General features: G+C 34.9%; 1 pseudogene; it reads right to left on the bottom strand.

The window, feature by feature from the left end:
* Nucleotides 1–14555: 14555 nt before the first annotated feature.
* LOC110744126 lies at nt 14556–18860 on the bottom strand (annotated as a pseudogene).
* Nucleotides 18861–19722: the final 862 nt, after the last annotated feature.

Raw genomic sequence — 19722 nt, forward strand, 5'->3', positions numbered from 1 at the left:
TCATGATATATACTTGTAATAAAAATTAGTAAAAGCAAACTATAGTATTTTAGTATTGACTTTACTAAATCAGTTTTATTTAAAGGAAAATCTTCTAAAATAATTCAAATATATTTGATGACAGTCATAATGTTTGAAATTAGATGTTCTTAATATATTGGCAAAATAACAATGATGAAAATGTGCATATGTGTTCAGAGTCTGAAAATTTTACCAGCTGTCACTCAAAATATATTCAATAAGCCTATTGTGGCTACAATATTTTAAATTAGGTTTCTTAAACACTAGACCAGAATAATTTTAAAATGAAACATTAGTCAGAATGGTTCTTCATTTAGAGATGAGAAGGCTTCACTGTCCAAACTTTACATAATAACTTAGCAGATTTGGCTTAAAGAACACAATGGGTGAGTCTACATTTGTGAAATTCTCTGGTGCCTGTTGTGTAACTAAGTAGTGGAGTATTCTAGCTGACTTTAGTTCTGCCTTGCAAACAAGTGCACAACTGGGAATTACAGTATATCTGGTACTTTGGGGAAATTTCAAGGAAAACTCTTCTCTGTATTCTAACTGACAATGAAAAATAAAGACTGTCATCGGAATGTCATGCTAGATTGGAAGTATCTATTGTTCCAGGCACAGACAAGACAAGCTAGTGGTGGTGTTAAAGACACTTAATCTCTGCAGGAGACTGTGTTCTTTCTCTTCATGCTATAAGCTATTTTACATTTTCTATAAATCCTGGCATTCATGAGCTCTAAAATGAACATCTTCAAGACTACACTATTTTCAGCTAAGACAATCATCAGAGCTTAAGAAGGTTGAATAAATGAATGTAATTTCATGCAATTTTTGAAAATTGTGCTTTTTAATGTGAAATATTTATTTATAAGTGATTTTTGACAGGGACATTTTTTAAAGTAAGAAATGTTAACTGGGTCTTAAAGAAAATGTCTTAGAATATGGTAGTCAAATAATATATATTAATCTATTTGTCATCAATAGCATTAAGGAATAACAATCTAGCTAGCCAATGCCCCAAATAGAAACAAATAAAAAAAGCAAATTAAATGACATGGTGCAATCACTGCATTGAAATACAACATGCTACTTATTTATGTCCAATATAACATATAAGAACACAGATTATTTTTTATGAGGAATAAAATAAATTATACCTGTTGCAATTATACCTGTTTCAAAAATTATACCTGTTTCAAAACATTTATAATCGTAAAATGACAGTAGATAGGTCAAAATACTAACTTATTGCAGAGCTAAAACTCTAAGTTAGAATAATTTTTTTAAAAAACACTATTCAGTACATAAAATTCTTACACATTTTTCATTAAAATACAACTATGGACAAAGAAAAGTTGTTTACTAAACCCAGAAGAACAACAGCCCTTAAATTAATTTGCCCTATATAATTTTATTAGATTATAATACTAATTTAATTTGCCTTATCATGCAAAAAAAAATTGGTTTTAATCATTTGAAATACAAAATGTGCAAGAGCTTTCTGCACTGATAAAATTAGAATTTTAAAATGTACCTGAAGATTTCATATTTTATTTGAATAAAATGACATTGCCAAAAATAATAGCCAGAATCTGAATATAATTGAAACAAGGTATTATTTTTTGAAGGTATTGAATTTTGCCATTATGTCTTTTACTGAGTATAAAAAAAGAATGATTGAGAATAATATGTAAATGCTTGTAATCATTGATAAGATGTCAAAATGTCATAGGTACTGAGAAGGTAATGACAGAGAGTAGGAAAAAAATGGATCAAATCTCAGGTTTGCTGCTTTACTGAAAGATTAAAATCCTGAAAGTTTTTGTTGAACATGAATCTGCCTCTTACAGTTTTGAAAGCATTTGACATTTTCTGTGACTTGAAGTGCATCAACAATTTAAAATTATTGCTCCCCAAAGAAATTACATATATGATTTTCGTACGTGAAACAGTATCTATGACCAAAACATATTGCTACATAAACTTAATACTTTCGATATACAAAAGTAAACTCCAGAATGAAGAAAATGAGGAGAATTCGTATTCAAAGTCTACTCTTAAAATTTCTAAGAATGCTAAAAATTTTATTCTTTTAATACAGAAAGGAGTTCTCTGAATTTTTTAATTAAAACTCAGTGACCCAAAGTCCAGGGACATTATGTTAGATGCTAAAGGTTAATTAAGAGATTATATCATGAACAGCAGGGGGTTATTTATTTTGAAAAACGTATATTTGTATTCACATATCTAATTTTTAGTAGTAATTTCTAATGTCAACTAAAAAACCAAAACCAAAACAAAAAACCTTCTTTACATCTTTACTAAATACTCTTTTAGGTAACTACTCAGTCTTACAGATTTGAATTAATCAAGTCATTTTTATGTTTGAGATTTGAAAGTTTTTTTTTCTGTACAATGTTTTGAACAAAATTCCATAAAATCGTAACAACCCTAGAAGAAAACCTAGGCAATACCATTCAGGACGTAGGCATGGGCAAAGACTTCATGACTAAAACACCAAAAACAATGGCAACAAAAGCCAAAATTGATAGATTGGATCTAAAAGAGCTTCTGCACAGCAAAATAAACTATCATCAGAGTGAATAGGCAACCTACAGATTGGGAGAAAATGTTTGCAATCTATCCATTTGACAAAGGACTAATATCCGGAATCTACAAAGAACTTATACAAATTTGCAAGAAAAAAACCAACAACCGCATCAAAAAGTGGGTGAACATTATGAACAGACACTTCTCAAAAGAAGACATTTATGTGGCCAAAAAACATATGAAAAAAAGCTCATCATCGCTGGTCATTAGAGAAATGCGTATCAAAACCACAATGTGATACCATCTCAAACCAGTTAGAATGGCAATCATTAAAAAGTCAGGAAACAACAGATGCTGGAGAGGATATGGAGATGTAGGAATGCTTTTACACTGTTGGTGGGAGTGTAAATTAGTTCAACCACTGTGGAAGACAGTGTGGTGATTCCTCAAGGATCTAGAACCAAAATGCCATTTGACCCAGCAATCCCATTACTGGGTATATACCCAAAGATTTATAAATCATTTCACTATAAAGACACATGCACACGTATGTTTATTGCAGCACTGTTCACAATAGCGAAGAGTTGGAACCAACCCAAATGCCCATCAGCAGTAGACTGGATAAAGAAAATGTGGCACATATACACCATGGAATACTATGCAGCCATAAAAAAGGATGAATTCATGTCCTTTGTAGGGACAGGTATGAAACTGGAAACCATCATTCTCAGCAAACTAACACAGGAACAGAAAACCAAACACTGCATGTTCTTACTCCTAAGTGGGAGTTGAACAACGAGAACACATGGACACATTGAGGGGAACATCACACGCTGGGACTTGTTGGGCAGTGGGGGGCTACGGGAGGGATAGCATTAGGAGAAATTCCTAATGTAGATGATGGGTAATTGGGTGCAGCAAACCACCATGGCATGAGTATACCTATGTGCAAGTTCTGCACATGTATCCCAGAACTTAAAGTATAATAAAAATAACTTTATAAAACATTTAAGAGATAATGTTTTAATATGTGAATAGAGGTACACAGACCTACATCTTTAAATTTTTGACCTTTAGATTAATGTGAATTTTTTGTTACTTTAAATCTTCATTTTGTATAAGATTTAGTTTTGTACCAACTAATCTCCTGGTATATGGACCAGAGAAGTAAAAGTGCTATCCGTGTATTTAGAAGAATACACAGAGAAGACAAATACTTGCGTGTTGATTCATTCATTTATTCATCAGTCAAAACGTATTTTATAAGCTTCTAGTCTGTATATCAGACATTGTCCTGTCTTCAACAAAAGAAAAATAAATAAGTCAAGGTGTTTATCCAGAAAAGCTGTGGTGTAGAAGTGGAAAATTTAGGTATAAAAACAAGTTACAATAATACTGTGTAAGTGTAAATAAGCCATGTGAATATAGATACAATCAATTCATAGCATTGAGATTGTTCTTGACTGCCAACAAAATAACTCAGCTTTAGTCAGTGGAATAATTCTACCAAAATGGAGATGACCAGCATAAGGAAAATTTATTGTAGATGTTACACAGTAATACCAGCAATAAGATTGACCATACTTTACCAAGTGTTCTCTATGTGTTAAATTATCTTCTAGGCACTTTAAATGTATCCTCATAACTCCATGAGTTAGCTACTCTTACTAAACTCTTTTTCCTGTTACAGAAACAGTAGTACAGAAAAATTTTGTATCTTCTCCTTGGTAATACAGATAGGTAAAGGTAGAGTTGAGATTGGAACCCAAGCGCTCTGGCTACAGAGCCCATGTGTTTAACTAACACACAATACGGAGGAATTGTGTCCATTTTACATAGAAACAGAAAACAAATGAAAATTTTCTTTTGACATCTCATGGTTAGAAGAACCAGATAATTTTTTTATAAGGAAATTAATGTTTAAGCTAATAGTCTTAGTAAAGATACCTACCACATACTCTCTCAGAGACAAACTCCATTCAATCAACATATATTTACTGAGCACTTAGTGTGTTCCAGGGATTGTTCTAGGCTCCTGGGATACATCACAAAGTAACAGACAGACATTCTTGCCTTTGTAAAACTTAAATTATATAATGCTTACATTTTAGTTAGTTTATATTACAAAATATATTACAAAAGAACATGGCTGACCATGTTCAAAATGACACAATTTTTCAATTATATAAACATTTGAAAATTGTCTCAGGGGTTTGGAACAGCAAAAGAAATCACAGGCTGGTGCAGAATCTTTCTGAGTAACAATCACTTATATTTACTTATAGTTTCCCACAACCTTGAAATAACTGTTTAATCGCATAAATTCAATTGCCACTTCAGTAATTTCAGACAGATAAAAGGCATCTTAAAGCTCTGAAGCCACAAGTCTCTAAGCTTTATCCCACAAATGCTTGCCCCACGACTCTTTAAAACCATCTTTTATTTATCCCCATTAACTAATCAATCAAGTGTGGTAGTTTCCATGTCTCCACATTTGTAACTTATCTCCTTGTTTCTACTTAGCAGTTGTGCCATGACCATAAGACCTGAAGAGCTCTCTATCCTAAGTGGATATATCTGGCATGATTACACTGTGCGGCACATTATGTAAAAAGATTTATGTCCTTATAGAGCTCAGTAGGTGACAAAATTTTGACAATTGAACATTAATATGGTTCATGTACTACAGATTAAAATGAAACTACTGTTCTTATAAATATTTGTGTTATAATAATAACTATTTTTTTTTTTTTTTTGCACTTTAAAAATCAGAAGAACTTATATGAGTTTGTTTGACCCTGGGCTTTCTCTCAGGCAACAAGGTATGCAAACTTCAGGTTGTCCTCCAATAGCAGTGTTTAAAACTACCCAACCTTAATTCATGCTACTCTTTAGAGCCCTAAGGTGACAATTATTTCTGAATTCCTTAATAATTGGAAGTCTGGTATGATGACAAAACCAGAAGAGCTGTGTGCATGTTTTTCCTGGCTGCCTGAAGAATCCCTCATGGCAGATAATAATATGTCACCCTTAATCGTATTTCCTATTTCTAAAATGTATTTTCATTAACCCTTATTTTATACTGTACCGTTCATTCTGACATAAGATTTGCTCTGTTTCCACAACAATTTTGAGATACTTTATGGGAGGCTACAGTGTTAGAATGGATTATGCTCTCAGTGCACAAAAATCAATATATCTCATTCTACATCATTTGAGGGGAAAAAAATTCAACTGACTTGAAGGGAACTTTTCCCCAAATTTTCAAATATACCAGTAAATCACGGAGGATGAAAAACCATGATGTCATTTGATGCATGAGTAATTTCTCCTAACATATAGGAAAACAGACAAAAGACTCATCCAGAGGTTACTCTCTCTATATAGCATCTCAGATTGAGTTTTAGGGAAAAAAAGAAAAACTTTATAAGCTAATATATATATTCCTTTAACAGCTAAAGGAAACGTAAAGTCCAGAAGCAATTATTTAATGGTATGCATGTGCAAGAAAGTGTTGTCAGCAGAAGCATCTAGCACAGAAAGAATGTTCTGTCAGGGAGGTATATGCCAAACAAGTCAATTGAAATTCAGCCAGTCAGCAAACAGGAATATCTGTCAGTTTGCAAGAGGATATTTTGCTTTCCTTGGACAAACAATGCTCTTCTTCTGTTATAAATGACATTACTTAGCTTGACATAACAAAGTGCTTTAAACAAAGGACTCACTTAGAGGAAGAAACATATATTTGATTAACTTGAAGAGACTGAAACAAGGTAAGATTGATATAAAGAGGCAAAAACAATCCTACTTAGAATAGCTCATTGGTATGAGCAGCAGACTGACATACACAGAAAACATTGCGATAGACAAAGGGGAGAAATGCAGCCTGTGGCTCTCTTAATAATCCAGTTTGACCAACCGCAGGGCCAAATGTAACCAATTGTGGAGAAATCTCATTCTTGGTGGTAAACAAATAAAAATTGGGATAAAGTAAAACTTGCTTATTTAATAGTCCTATAAAATTATCAGCTGTGCCTGGTGGCTCACGCCTGTAATCCCAGCACTTTGGGAGGCTGAGGTGGGTGGATCGTGAGGTCAAGAGATGAAGACTATCCTGGCCAACATGGTGAAACCCCGTCTCTACTAAAAATACAAAAAAATTAGCTGGGCATGGTGGTGCGCACCTGTTGTCCCAGCTACTTGGGAGGCTGAAGTAGGAGAATCGCTTGAAACAAGGAGGCGGGGGTTGCAGTGAGCCGAGATTGCACCACTGCAGTCCAGCCTGGCAACAGGGTGGGACTCCATCTCAAAAAAAAAAAAAAAAAAGTCTCTAAAATCAGCACAGATATTTTAAAAAACAGAGGTTTCATAGATTTCATCTACTTCAAGTTTATTCTTTATTGCTGTCAGTAATATTAGTAATTAGCATTTATCAAGTATTTACTATGTCCTGACATCATGCTTAATGTTTTTATGTATAATTCTTACAAACTCCTCTAATTTAGGGACTGCACTTATTCTCATTTCAGAGCTAAGAAATCTGTTAACAGAGGTGGTCAATCGCCAGTGTCATACAGCTAGCAACTTATACAACCTGGAAGCCTATGTCTAGACTTCTCACTTTTAATCATCTTATTTGTGAACATACTTTCAAACTGTTGGAAAAATTATTTTATCATGGTCATCACAAAACTAATAAACAAAATTTTAATCATCTTTTTCTTGGAAACTTAATCTTTTAGCTTGATGGACGCTTTCTCTTCAAGTTTTCTTCTATTTCGGTAAACACTTCATTATCATGAACTAAAGGACAGCTATTTAGATTTGAGAGGCAGCTACAAAAGCCTTTACTTTCTATGAGAGAAGTTTACAGTGATATTTCACAATTATTGGGCATTATTTACTGATAAATTACAATGGAATTCCAATAGCATAACATATTTTATTCACATTAAAGTCAAATGAGCTCACTGTGATTAATGTAACTACAGTGAATGCCAAAGAAATTAATAGCAATTATCTACTCATTGTAAGGGTGGCTGATAATTAGTGCTATTACACAAAAAAGGTACATTTTAAGCAATTATCATCATACATGCGTTTGATACCATTACAACAGTGATCAAGATGAGTTCATTTGACAATCACGCAGCCAGAACGTGTAAGTCCACCAAGAGTCGGTTTCAGGTTTGAGGAAAAAGCAATTTTATTAAGGTCTTCCAATTCTGCTTAAATACACATGAAACATAATCATCTTTCCTGAATATATTATTTTAGTAATGTTTGATCATAAATAGTATACTTTGGTCTTTTTTAGTGTAAGACATTTTTATGCTTACAAGGCAACATTCATACATTAAGACGTTCAAACTAAGCTTAAACTCTAAAATATGTAAAGATTTTATTATTGATCATGATGCACATTCGTTCATAATTCTGCATAATTTTGGACAATAGTTTACACTTTAATGACGTGAGAAAATTTCAGAAAACATGAATGTATGTGACATGTCTAATAATGGGCACTGCCTTAAAAAAAGAGTTTAAGGTCAGGTGTGGTGGCTCATGCCTGTAATCCCAGCACTTCGGGAGGCCAAGACAGGCAGATCATGAGGTTAGGAGGTCAAGACTAGTCTGGCCAACATTATGAAACCCCATCTCTACTAAAAATACAAAAAATTAGCCAGGTGTGGTGGTGTGCACCTGTAATCCCAGCTACTCAGGAGGCTGAGGCAGGACAATCATGTTAACCTGGGAGGCAGAGGTTGCAATGAGTCAAGATCACGCTATTGCACTCCAGCCAGGGCGACAGTGCGAGACTCCATCTAAAAAAAAAAAAAAAACAGAGTATAAGGGAATGGGGTTATAATTTTTGGAAGAAGTTCTTGCTCTCTCTCTCTCTCCCTTTTAACCTTGACCAAGATTTTGTGTTGCATACTTAATCTATCTCTCTGTTACTATGATCCTTCTGCTTCAGATGATGATTCTTATCCAACAACAAAAGTGATCAGTAAGTGGATCATTGTCATTCCCTCAGAAATAAAATTTTTTAAAAAAATTGTTAGGCCATAAATACGGTTAACATCTCTTTGTAATTAGGTACTTTTTTTTATTGTGGCAAAAAACACATAACATAAAACCTCCATAAAAGTAGATTAAAAATATTGTTGACTATATACAAGTTGTTGCATAATAGATCTCTAGAAGTTAACTAGGTAACTTTAATTTTACAAAGGTTTTACATGTTCTTTGTTGCATAATTTATCGTCTTTTCTTAGTGGAATGTTTATGTTAGAAAACCAGCTAGACTGCAGATTTTAATTAATTCAGCCACCCATGAATCCAGAAAGGCAAGAAGTGAAGTATGGACATCATTTAAAAGTCCTAAGGTTTATGCGGTTTAGCATCCATCACAAAGTTCACTTTCATGAGTTCCCATTACAAGTAAAATGCAGCTGTTCCATTTTGCTTTCCTCAAGTCATTATTGACAAAGGAAACTACTCAGTGACACCAAACAGACCTGTATTTGCTAAGTAACCTGACTCTTCCGGCACAATATTATTTGTGAATATGACATGATCTTCCCTACCTCAATTTGAAAACTTCTGATGTCTTTTAAGCAAGGAATATTCCTAGGAGAATACTGTACTCACTGAAATGCTCTATTTGCTCTCATTTTAAATAATGAATTTGTTGGCTGTCGAGCAGAAAAAAAGAAGGTTAATAGTTGTATTACTCATTTCCTTGAAAACTTCTTTTGATTAAAAAAAGTGAAATAAAATATCCCACAGGAAGATTAAATTTTATTTATTGATGTATTGTAATAGCTGCTGGAGAACGCATTCAGAGTTAACACGTCGAATATTTTTCAAGGAATGGGGAGGGTGGGGGTAGACACTTTAAAAAATTAAATTTCTGTGACTGACAATGTACAAATCAACATATTTTAAAGTTTCTATTTGAAGTAATCGAAGGCAGCTAATTAGTGCTACATTTTACCAGTTTTAAATTCCTTCACTCTAAAAAATACTTAATGACATGTACATAGTGAAGTTCTTCAGAACCCTGGTTTGAACACAGGCCCTGGAGTCAGGCTACCCAGGTCCGGAAGCCAATTCTGCCTCTTTCTGAGGGACCTCAGCCAAAGCGAATTAATTTATCTATGACTCAGTTTCCTCGCCTGTGAAATGAGAAAAGGTATAATAGTTGTTCCTACCTCAGAGGATTTTTCTATGCTGAAATATAAACTTGGATCAGTTGCAAGCACATACCACTCATAAAACATTGTTATTCTTATTACTTGTTGGTTATCTAAACCAGGGGACAATACATTGTAGCCCCAGGGCTGGATGTAGCTTAATGTCTGTGTTTTTTGTTTTTTGATTTTTTGTAAATAAATTTTATTGAAACACAGCCACACCCATGTTGACAATGTCTGCTTTTACTCAATGACTGAGGTGAGTAGATCCAAGGGGATATTATGGCCTAAAAAAAATACTATTTGACATTTACAAAAAAGTTTGCCAATCCTGGAACTCTGTGGTGGCTGACATTGGGTCCCTCTTAATGAAACTTCAGAGATACTGTCATCAGTCCAAACAGTCAGAAGGGGATGCTAGAACAGAAGAAACCTAAATGAATGCAAAGTGATTAAGATCAGAGTACTCTGAAGAATGTATTAACATAAAGTATTAAAGGTATAATTTTTATAGTCCCTATTACTCAATGACTTTCAGTTTCATCTAAGAACCTCCTTGCATTCAATCAAGGGTATAACACTCTGGGAAATCTCTTGGATAATACACATTTTGCCCTTAGCCATGTGAATTTCTTCATGGGCTTCTTTCTAAATGATCTTCTCACTTACCCACATGTTGCATAGTCAACAGGCACAAGAACCAGGATTAAAATTCACAAAACTCTTTTACTTGTTAAAGTGTGCCCTGAGCTGACAGACAGAATGAATTATCCATGGCTAACTGAGGTGCTCAAAATGAAAACAGAACCAGGTGGCCATGGCTGGATGAGGGAGCATTTACATACTCTTCATTATCAGGAAGATGTAGAAGTAGAAGTGTCACAGGACCTCCCCGTCTACAACCAAGCCAAAGCAGTTTCTATTGTCAATGCCAAGATTAACTGTGTCCCGGACCATATCCCTCCCTCCCACCACTGTCTGTTTGAAAGAAACATCTGACAGAGACTTCTGATATGGGGCATAGAGACTACTCAATTAGGGCTCAACTATTTTAACCAATCAGAACTGAACAAGTTTGAAATTTTCATTTGCATAAACAGATCTGCTTGAGAAACTAAGTGAGAACTTCCCCTGTTTAAGCCAGCTCCTTCCTTTGTTCTTCAGAGCACAATTTACTTGTATTGAAGGCTGTGCCTCCCTAATCTGGAGACTATTGTCTTATAGAAAAAAAAGGCTCTTATCCCGGCCCGCGGGATCGTCACTGCAGGCCCTGGAAGAGGGGGTGGGAATTTGGGGAACAAGAGATACGAGAAATGGAGACAAGACAGTGCTCTGATTAAGTCTCTTTTAATGGCGGTAATGCAGTGCCTTATATACACTTGGAGGGGAAGGGGTTGGGCCAAGGCGAAAATGATCTCATCGCGGAGGGTGTGGCCAGATAGGTATTGGTTTCTCTGGTCGAAGGTCATGTGGCGCCTGCGCTGTCAGGTAGCAATTTTCCCGGGCGCGGGAAAAATGGGTGAAGAAGAAGCAGGAAGAGCGCCATCTTTTATGAGGTATTAATACAGGGGAAAAGGCAAAGATAGGGAGGAGGTGTAAGGTGGAAATGAATAAAGCTCAGGCGTTTTTAATCGCCAATTATTATTCGCTATGGCCGGGGCGTGCAGCTCCGGACAGGCTCTCCCTTTTTTCCTCTGTAAATCTCATGGTCTTGGTGATGAGGATGGAATCTGAAGTGGCCCCTGTGCTTCTTCCTAACACTATCTGGCCCAAGGCATTAGTGCTCACAAGAGCCCTTTGAGCTCAGTTATATTCCTGGCCGTGCTGGGAAGGACTTTGGTATAAAATAAAAATACAAACCCAAGGCCTCAAATCAAGCGAATAGCCTCTCTCTCGACCGTGGAGACCTCAGATAAACTTTAAAAGCTGAGTTTCCAGCCATGACAGAATAGGAGCTCAGGCATGCCTCATTATCCTCCCTCCCTTTTGCAGTTTAGATGTAACAACCGACCAGAATTAATGTTAAAATAGAGCTCCTAAGACTGACAGAATGGACTCTTTAAGGCAATGAAATACCAAGCTATAAAGAAGACCCAAGGTCATGCCAGGCAAGGGTTAAGTCACACACCCTGACACATAAAGAATAAACTACGCTCTCATTGCCACAAGATTTTTCTTTTTTCCCAGCAACTAAACGAGGACTGGTCCTGGGATAAACAATGGCAAAACAGTTGTAGCTCACCAACTATTAAATGCTGACTAACAGATGCTCCCCTTCCCTGTTCCATCAGCCGTAACGACAGTTTTGGTTGGACAAGAGACTGATTTCAGTAACTCTCTCCTGATAAGAAGACCACTCACTATGGGCTGGTTCAGGCCAGTTTATAGAGGCTGAGCACTTGAGTGCATTCATGTCCTGAAATGACATTTTTACATGTATTTTTATGTATAGGGCCTAATTGTAATACATTTAAATGTTAAACCCCTGCCCCCATATGGACATAGGTCATATGTCATATGCATGTTTGTTCAATACTCACGTGTCAGGACATATCTCGTCCTATAATCAGTTGAGTATGTATACTTGGCCAGCCCATTTAGCCTAAATCCTTTCCCTAACCCTTGTTTTACAAAGTGCCTATTTCCAGGGCTCTGCTGGAAGCTGCACTTCCTAGACTGTCAGGCTAGCCACACTGCAAGCTGTAACTCTTTACAAGAAATAAAGTCTCCTTTTCTAAGTTTATAATTCTTGTGATTTTTAAGTTAACATGGGTAAGCCCTTTTAGATCCAAGATCGCTCATTTTTAGGATAGTGTCTCAGATGCTATTTCCTTCAGGAAGCCTGCCCATCTGGCTCCATGGAGTACCCATTTGTGGAGTATGCTCGCACTTTATGATGTATGCTTGCACTTTGCAGGGTACTCTCATGCTTCATGGGATACGCTTACACTTCAGTTTTGCAAGAACGCTCACACTTTAGTTGCACTTAAAGGAATGCCTTCCTAAAGTGAGTAATATAGGTAACCTAGGTCCTAAGGGAATGGCCTCTGACCAGCCACCTTCAGATATTCCAGTAGCTTGGTCTCTAGCCAACCAACATCTGATACTCCAGGGGTATTTCAAATTTAAAATGTAAAGATTAAGGCTAGATAAAAATGATCCAAGAGATGCGTCTAAATTGAACTATCTATACATGCGATTAGAGCAAAGAGGAGTCTGGATTTCTCAAAGATAGTAAGAGGCTTTCCTTTAATTAGGACTTTTAAAAATATATATTTTTTTATTATTATGGGCTCATAATAATTATAAATATATATGAGGTACATGTGATATTTTGATACAGTCTTACAATGTGTAATGATCAAATCAGGGTAATTGGGAAATCCATTACCTTAAACATTTATCATTCCTTTGGGTTACGAACACTCCAATTCTATTTAGTTGTTTTAAAATATAACAAGTGATTAACTATGGCCACCCTATCATGCTACTGAATACTAGATCTTATTCTATCTAACTGTATTTTTATACCCATTAACCATCCTTACTTTATTCTCCCCTCCCCACTAACCCTTCTCAGCCTCTGGTAAACATCATTCTACTCACTAGCTCTTTCAGTTCAATTTTTAGTTTTGTTTTAGCTCCCATGTATGAGTGAGAACAGGCGATAATTGTCTTTCTGTGCCTGGCTTATTTCACTTAACATAATGTCCTCCAGTTCTATCCATATTGTTGCAAATGACAGAATTTCATTTGTTTGGTTTTTTTTAATAGCTGAATAATATTCCTTTGTGTGTAAGTGCACATTTTTTTCCCATTCATCCTTTGATGGACACTTAGGTTGACTGCATAGCTGGCTATTGTGAAAAATGCTGTAATGAACATGGGAGTGCATATATCCTTTTGATATACTGATTTTTTTTCTTGAGGATATATATGCAGCAGTGGAATTCCTGGATCATATGGTAGTTATATTTTCAGGTTTTTCTGAGGAACCCCCATACTGTCCCACAGTGATTGTACTAATTTACATTCCCACCAACAGTGTACAAGGGTTCCCCTTTCTCCACATTCTCACCAGTATTCATTATTGCTGTCTTTTAGGCAAAAGCCATTTTATCTGGGATCAGATAACAACCCTGTAGTTTTGTTTTGTTTTTTGGTTTTTTTTTTTTTTTTTTTTTTTTTTGCATCTCTCTGATGATTAGGGATAGTGAACATTATTTTGTATACCTGTTGGCCACTTCTTTTGGGAAATGTCTATTCATATTATTGCTCATTTTTAATTATATTATTATTGTTTTTCCTATAGAGTTGTTTGAATTCCTTATATATTCTGGTCATTAATCCTTTGTTAGTGGGTAGTTTGCAAATATTTTCTCCAATTCTGTGAATTGGCTTTTCATTTTGTTTATTGTTTACCGGACAGAAGATTTTTAGCTTTATGTGATCTCATTTGTCCATTTTTGCTTTGGCTACCTGAGCTTTTGAGGATTTATTCTGAAAATCTTTGCCCAGAACAATGTCCTAGTGTGTTTTATCAGTGTTTTCTTCTAGTAGCTTCATAGCTTCAGATATTAGATTAAGTTTTAAAGACATTTTTATTTGATTATGTAAATGGTCAGGGGATCGGGTTCTAATTTTATCCTTCTGCATATGGATATCCAGTTTTCCTAGTAACATTTCTTGAAGAGACTGTCCTTTCCTCAATGTTTGTTCTTGGTCACTTTGTCAAAAATGAGTTGACGATAAATGCATGGATTTATTTCTGGGTGATTTATTCTGTTCTTTTTGTCTGTGTGTTTTTATGCCAGCACCATGCTGTTTTGGTTATTATAGCTTTATAGTATTATTTGAAGTAATGTGATTCTTCCAGTTTTGTTGTTTATGCTCAGCATGTCTTTCAGTATTCTGGCTCTTTTGTGGTTTCATATAAATTTTAGAATTGTGTTTTCTATTTCTCTGAAGGATGTCATTGGTATTTTGAGAGAGATTGCATTGAATCTACAGATTACTTTGAGTAGTATGGACATTTTAATAATTATTATTCTACCAGTCTATGAATATTGAATATCTTTCCATTTGTGTCCTTTTTTTAACTTGTGAACTGTTTTTAATAGCAGGTATTTTCTATAGTATGTTGCTGGAAATCAAGAGGTTTATTAGCATGATACATGTTCAGAAATGAGTTAGATACTTAAAAAGTCTAAACTCACTGATTTAGGAATACATATGTTGCAATCTCAAGAGAGCTTAATAGGCCATATGGACTAAATTAATGCTTGCCTCTGGGTGGCAGGTATGCTTGTATTATAAAATTGTATTAGACATTAGCACCAGTGCAGAACATGCTCAGCATCATAAGATCCAAAACGCCAGCACAAGTTTATCCATAATTAAAAAACAATTACCTCCTTCCTAAAATGTCAGAATAGTAGGTAATAGATAAATAATTTCAATCCAAATGAATAACTCTTGTACATACAATTTCTCTTTTAGAAATATATGTGAGGACCAATTGACTAAATAGACATATTTAACATTGAAGATCTCCAATATTTTTTAAACTGAACATTGCCAGTTTACTGGAAGATTACTGAAAATGAAGAGATAAAAGATTCTTAAAACTTATTTAAAAATTCCTTCCCCGTTTATCAATAAATATGGCAAAAGAATAAAAGAAAATCCTAGAAAACCTCTTTTATTCATCATTCTCTCTATGTGTGTTTTAATAAGTGGTGATGCTCCCATTGAAGGAATCCATTATTAACTTAATTTTCTAATAGAGGAACAAGGAAAAGATAATTATCACTTTCTGTGGAATAAATACTCATCAACTTTAAATAATAGCAATCTAGGAAATACAGAAAGAGCAAAGATTTTTGGTTTATATTTTTGGTTTATATTTCATGGATGGTACTGCTGTTCCAACCTTATAAAGATGTCGGCTTTCCAAATTCCAGAAATTAAAATACTACCCCATCTCGCCATACTAACCAGTGCCCATTGGGTCTTTTTAGAACAAGGAAGGGTTACAGAGTTGTCAGTTATGCATGTACTATTTTGATTTCAGGTCCTTTCACACACAGAAATCATACCAAATGGCAAGACACTGATTTTACATAACAGTTTATTACACTTTAGCCAAATCAACTTATTTCACCGTGTGAGGGTGCAAAAAACCATAACTGTAAAACTACTTGACTTGACGGGATGTGTTTATCAATAAGTAGCTTAAACAACTTTCACCAATAAGGTCTCTAACTTGGTTTTTAAAATGGGAGAAAAGTAAACTATTGAAATTGTAAATCAGTTATAATTTGAACCTAATGAACCATGCAAGCAGCAAGGGTTAATAAACCAATGTGCTTTACATTTGTTCAAGTACTGATATTTCTGTATATAAAGATTTATCATATATATATACTACAGCTATCATGGGAAGTGAAAAAAGATTTTTCCCAAAATGAAAATACTAAAACTAAATTAAAATATACATAGTTTTTCACACAAGATAAAATTTGACAAGTGAAAGTTTAATATCTCCCAGTTGACCATGTGTGAAAATGCAAAGCAGGTATTAAAACCGATATGTCCAAGATTTAAAACCAGTTTGTAACTGGGGGGAACATCTAAATCCTTAATTAAAAAACATAAATGAAGTGAAAGCCTTAAACTGATACACACTGTTCACATCTATATTTCAAATTTAGAAATGCATATTTGCAAGCAGCAATAAAAAAGTATTCATGAAGAATGCATCATCTCTGAAAATTATGAAAACATCCCTGCTACCAATATATTTCTAAATACAAAATTGCCTGCCATATTTGTTTCTTCTGTGTAGCAAGAGAAGTTCATTTTAACAACTGATATTCTGTCTTTAGGTGTGAATAGTATGAATGACAGTCTTTTAAAAAAATTTTCTTAGTCATTTGGAATCCTTAAGCATGCAAAAGCTTTGAACATAAAGGTTCACAGAGAAACCGGGGTTGTCTTGTGGTATCCAGTTAAGCCAGAGCTGGAAATGTCTCTGGGTCATCCAGGAGCAGAACCACTTCACTTGTCGGTCCTGCTGCCACAGTTTAGACGTCTGCCACACTCATGTCTACCTCATCCTCCCTCACCATCAGGTTCTGGGCAGCCAAGTTATCCAAAATTAACCTTCAACTGAGACATTACATCATTTGCTGGCTTCTGGAAAAGATGGTCCATAACAGAATCTGCAGCATGAGCCTCTTCACTCTTTGATTTATGAAAAACAACTTTCCTCTTCCACTGCCCTTCAGCAGCTTCATTTGGTTTTCAGATATTAAATTCCACTTTGACCACTCCTTATTTTGAATAGTCTTCCACTCATCGAGAATCATCTCTTTAGGACCCTCTTTCTTTACCTCTTCAACTTCACTCTCCTTATTTTCAGTGTCTGCCACTGGATGGTCTTCTCCTACAGATGTTTCCTCAGTCACATTTGATCAATCCAAATCAGTTAATTCATCTTTCACAGTTCCCCAGTAGTGAGGTCTACTGCCTCCACGTTTGTCCTCGTGTTTCAGGACAGATCTATCACTTCAGTTATGCCTATAAAATTCACATTTGCCATGGGAATCAAATCCATCTCCTCAGCCCATTCCATGTCCGCAGCGCCCTCGACCTCTTCCAAGACCACCATGGCGTCGACAGTCAATAATCTGTCTATCAACTGAAAATTTGCGTCCACCCTTTTCTTCAAGTGACTTTTCAAATCTTTATTCTAGAGGTGATTGTCTTTCTGTTCTTCTATTAATTACTTTTCCTTCAACCTGAAGTTGTTGATCAGGTCTTCTTCCAACTCATCCTTCTTTCTTAAGCACGATGAGCACCTGTGTCTCTTTCTTGTCAACCACGCCAACGCTGGGGCGCAGTGGTTTCTTGCAGTCTTTCTAGGACTCTTTACACAGCTGTTTGCCTGCCATGTTGGAGGGCCTGAGCTGTGCTCTTGGCTCCAGGGCCCCCATTGTCACTCCTGTTGCCATTTATTTTTTATCTCCCCTGACTTCAGCACCTCAAAGAGGTCCACTTCTGGTGGACCACAACTGGTCACACAACTGGTCAAAGTGGTTGGTGACCATGCAGCCACAGCCTGCCTGTAAGTGCCCAGGCATCATGGTGGCTCAGTGACATATTCCTCCATGGGTTGCAACAGGCTATGCCAAGCCAAGAGCTCCTGCCTCAGCTTTTCCTACACTATCCAGTTATGTTCTCACCAATTTTTTAAATCAATGTTTTATTTTTATTATAAAGATCTTTCACTTCTTCAATTGAAGGTTTATTTCTATGTGTTTCACATTATTTATAGCTATTATATATGAGATTACTTTCTTTTTCTTCTAGATTGTTTGCTGTTGGCATATATAAATGCTACAGATTTTTGTAAGTTAATTTTGTATCTTGCAACTTTATTGAATTTGCAGTTCTAATAGTATTTTGGTGGGTTCCTCAAATTTTTCCAAATATAAGATTATAACCACTGCAAATGAAGATAATTTCACTTCTTTCTTTCCAATTTTGATGCCTTTCATTTCTTTCTCTTGTTTAATTCCTCTGGCTAGAATTTCCACTACTGTGTTGGATAAAAGTGGGCATCCTGGTTTTGTTCCAGATTTTAGAGAAAAGGCTCTCAGCTTTTCCCTATTCAATATACTATCTGTGGGTTTTTATTGTGTCGAGGTATGTTTCTTCTATATCCAGTTTTATAAGAATTTTTATCAGGGAAGGATGTTGAACTGTATCAAATGAACTTTTTGGCATTAACTAAAATCATCATATATTAATAGATTTGTACTTCATTCTGTTGATGTGATGTCTCATATTAATTTATTAGTATATGGTGAACCATTCTTGCATTCCTGGGATGAATCTCACTTGATCATTATAGATAAACTTTCTAATGTGTTGTTGAATTTGGTTTGCTAATATTTAATTAAGGATATTTGCGTCTATGTTCATGAATGATATTGGCTTGTAGTTTTCTTTTCTTTTGACATGTTTTTGTCTGGATTTAGTATCAGGGTAATACTGGTCTCATAGAATGAATTTGAAAGTATTCCCTCCTTGATTTTTTGGAATAGTTTTAGCAGAATTGGTAGTTATTCTCTAAATGTTTGATAGAATTAAACAGTGAAGCCTCAGATCCTAGGATAGTCTTTGATAGGAGACTTTTTGTTACTGCTTCTGTCTAATTACTTGTTATTTGCCTTTTCAGGTTTTGAATTTCTTCATGACTAAATCTTGGAAGGTTGTATATGTTTAGGAATTTGCCCATTTCTTGTAGGTTCTTATTTATCAACATATAATTGCTCATAATGTTCTCTGGTGATCATTTGAATTACTTTGGTATCAGTTATAATGTCTCATTTTTCATCTCTAATTTTATTCATTTAGGTCTTCTCTTTTTATTTGTTAGTCTGGCTAAAGGTTTGACATTTTTTTTCTATCTTTTCAAAAAACCAACTTTTCATTTCCTTGATCTTTTATTATTTTTTTTTTTAGTGTTGATTTTATTTATTTGTGCTCTGATGTGTATTATTTATCCTACTAATTTTGGGTTTGGTTTGCTCTTACTTTTCTACTTCTTAAAGATGCATTATTCTGTTACTAATTTGATGTGTTTCTACTTTTTTGGTGTAGGTATTTGTTGTTATAAACTTCTCTCTTAGTATTGCTTTTGATGTATTCTACGAATTTTGGTATGTTTTATTTCCAATTTCATTTGTTTCAAGATATTTTGTAAATTTTCTTCTTAATTTCTTTATTAACCAAATGATTATTGAGGAGCATATTGTTTAATATCATGTGTTTATATAGCTCCAAAATTCCTCCTATTATTGATTTCTAGTTCTATTCTATTGTGGTTAAAATAATACTTGATATGGTTTTATTCTTTTTGAATGTTTTGTGGTCTAACATGTGA

This window comes from Papio anubis, chromosome 1 (genome assembly GCF_008728515.1).
Source record: "Papio anubis isolate 15944 chromosome 1, Panubis1.0, whole genome shotgun sequence".
NCBI lineage: Eukaryota > Metazoa > Chordata > Mammalia > Primates > Cercopithecidae > Papio > Papio anubis.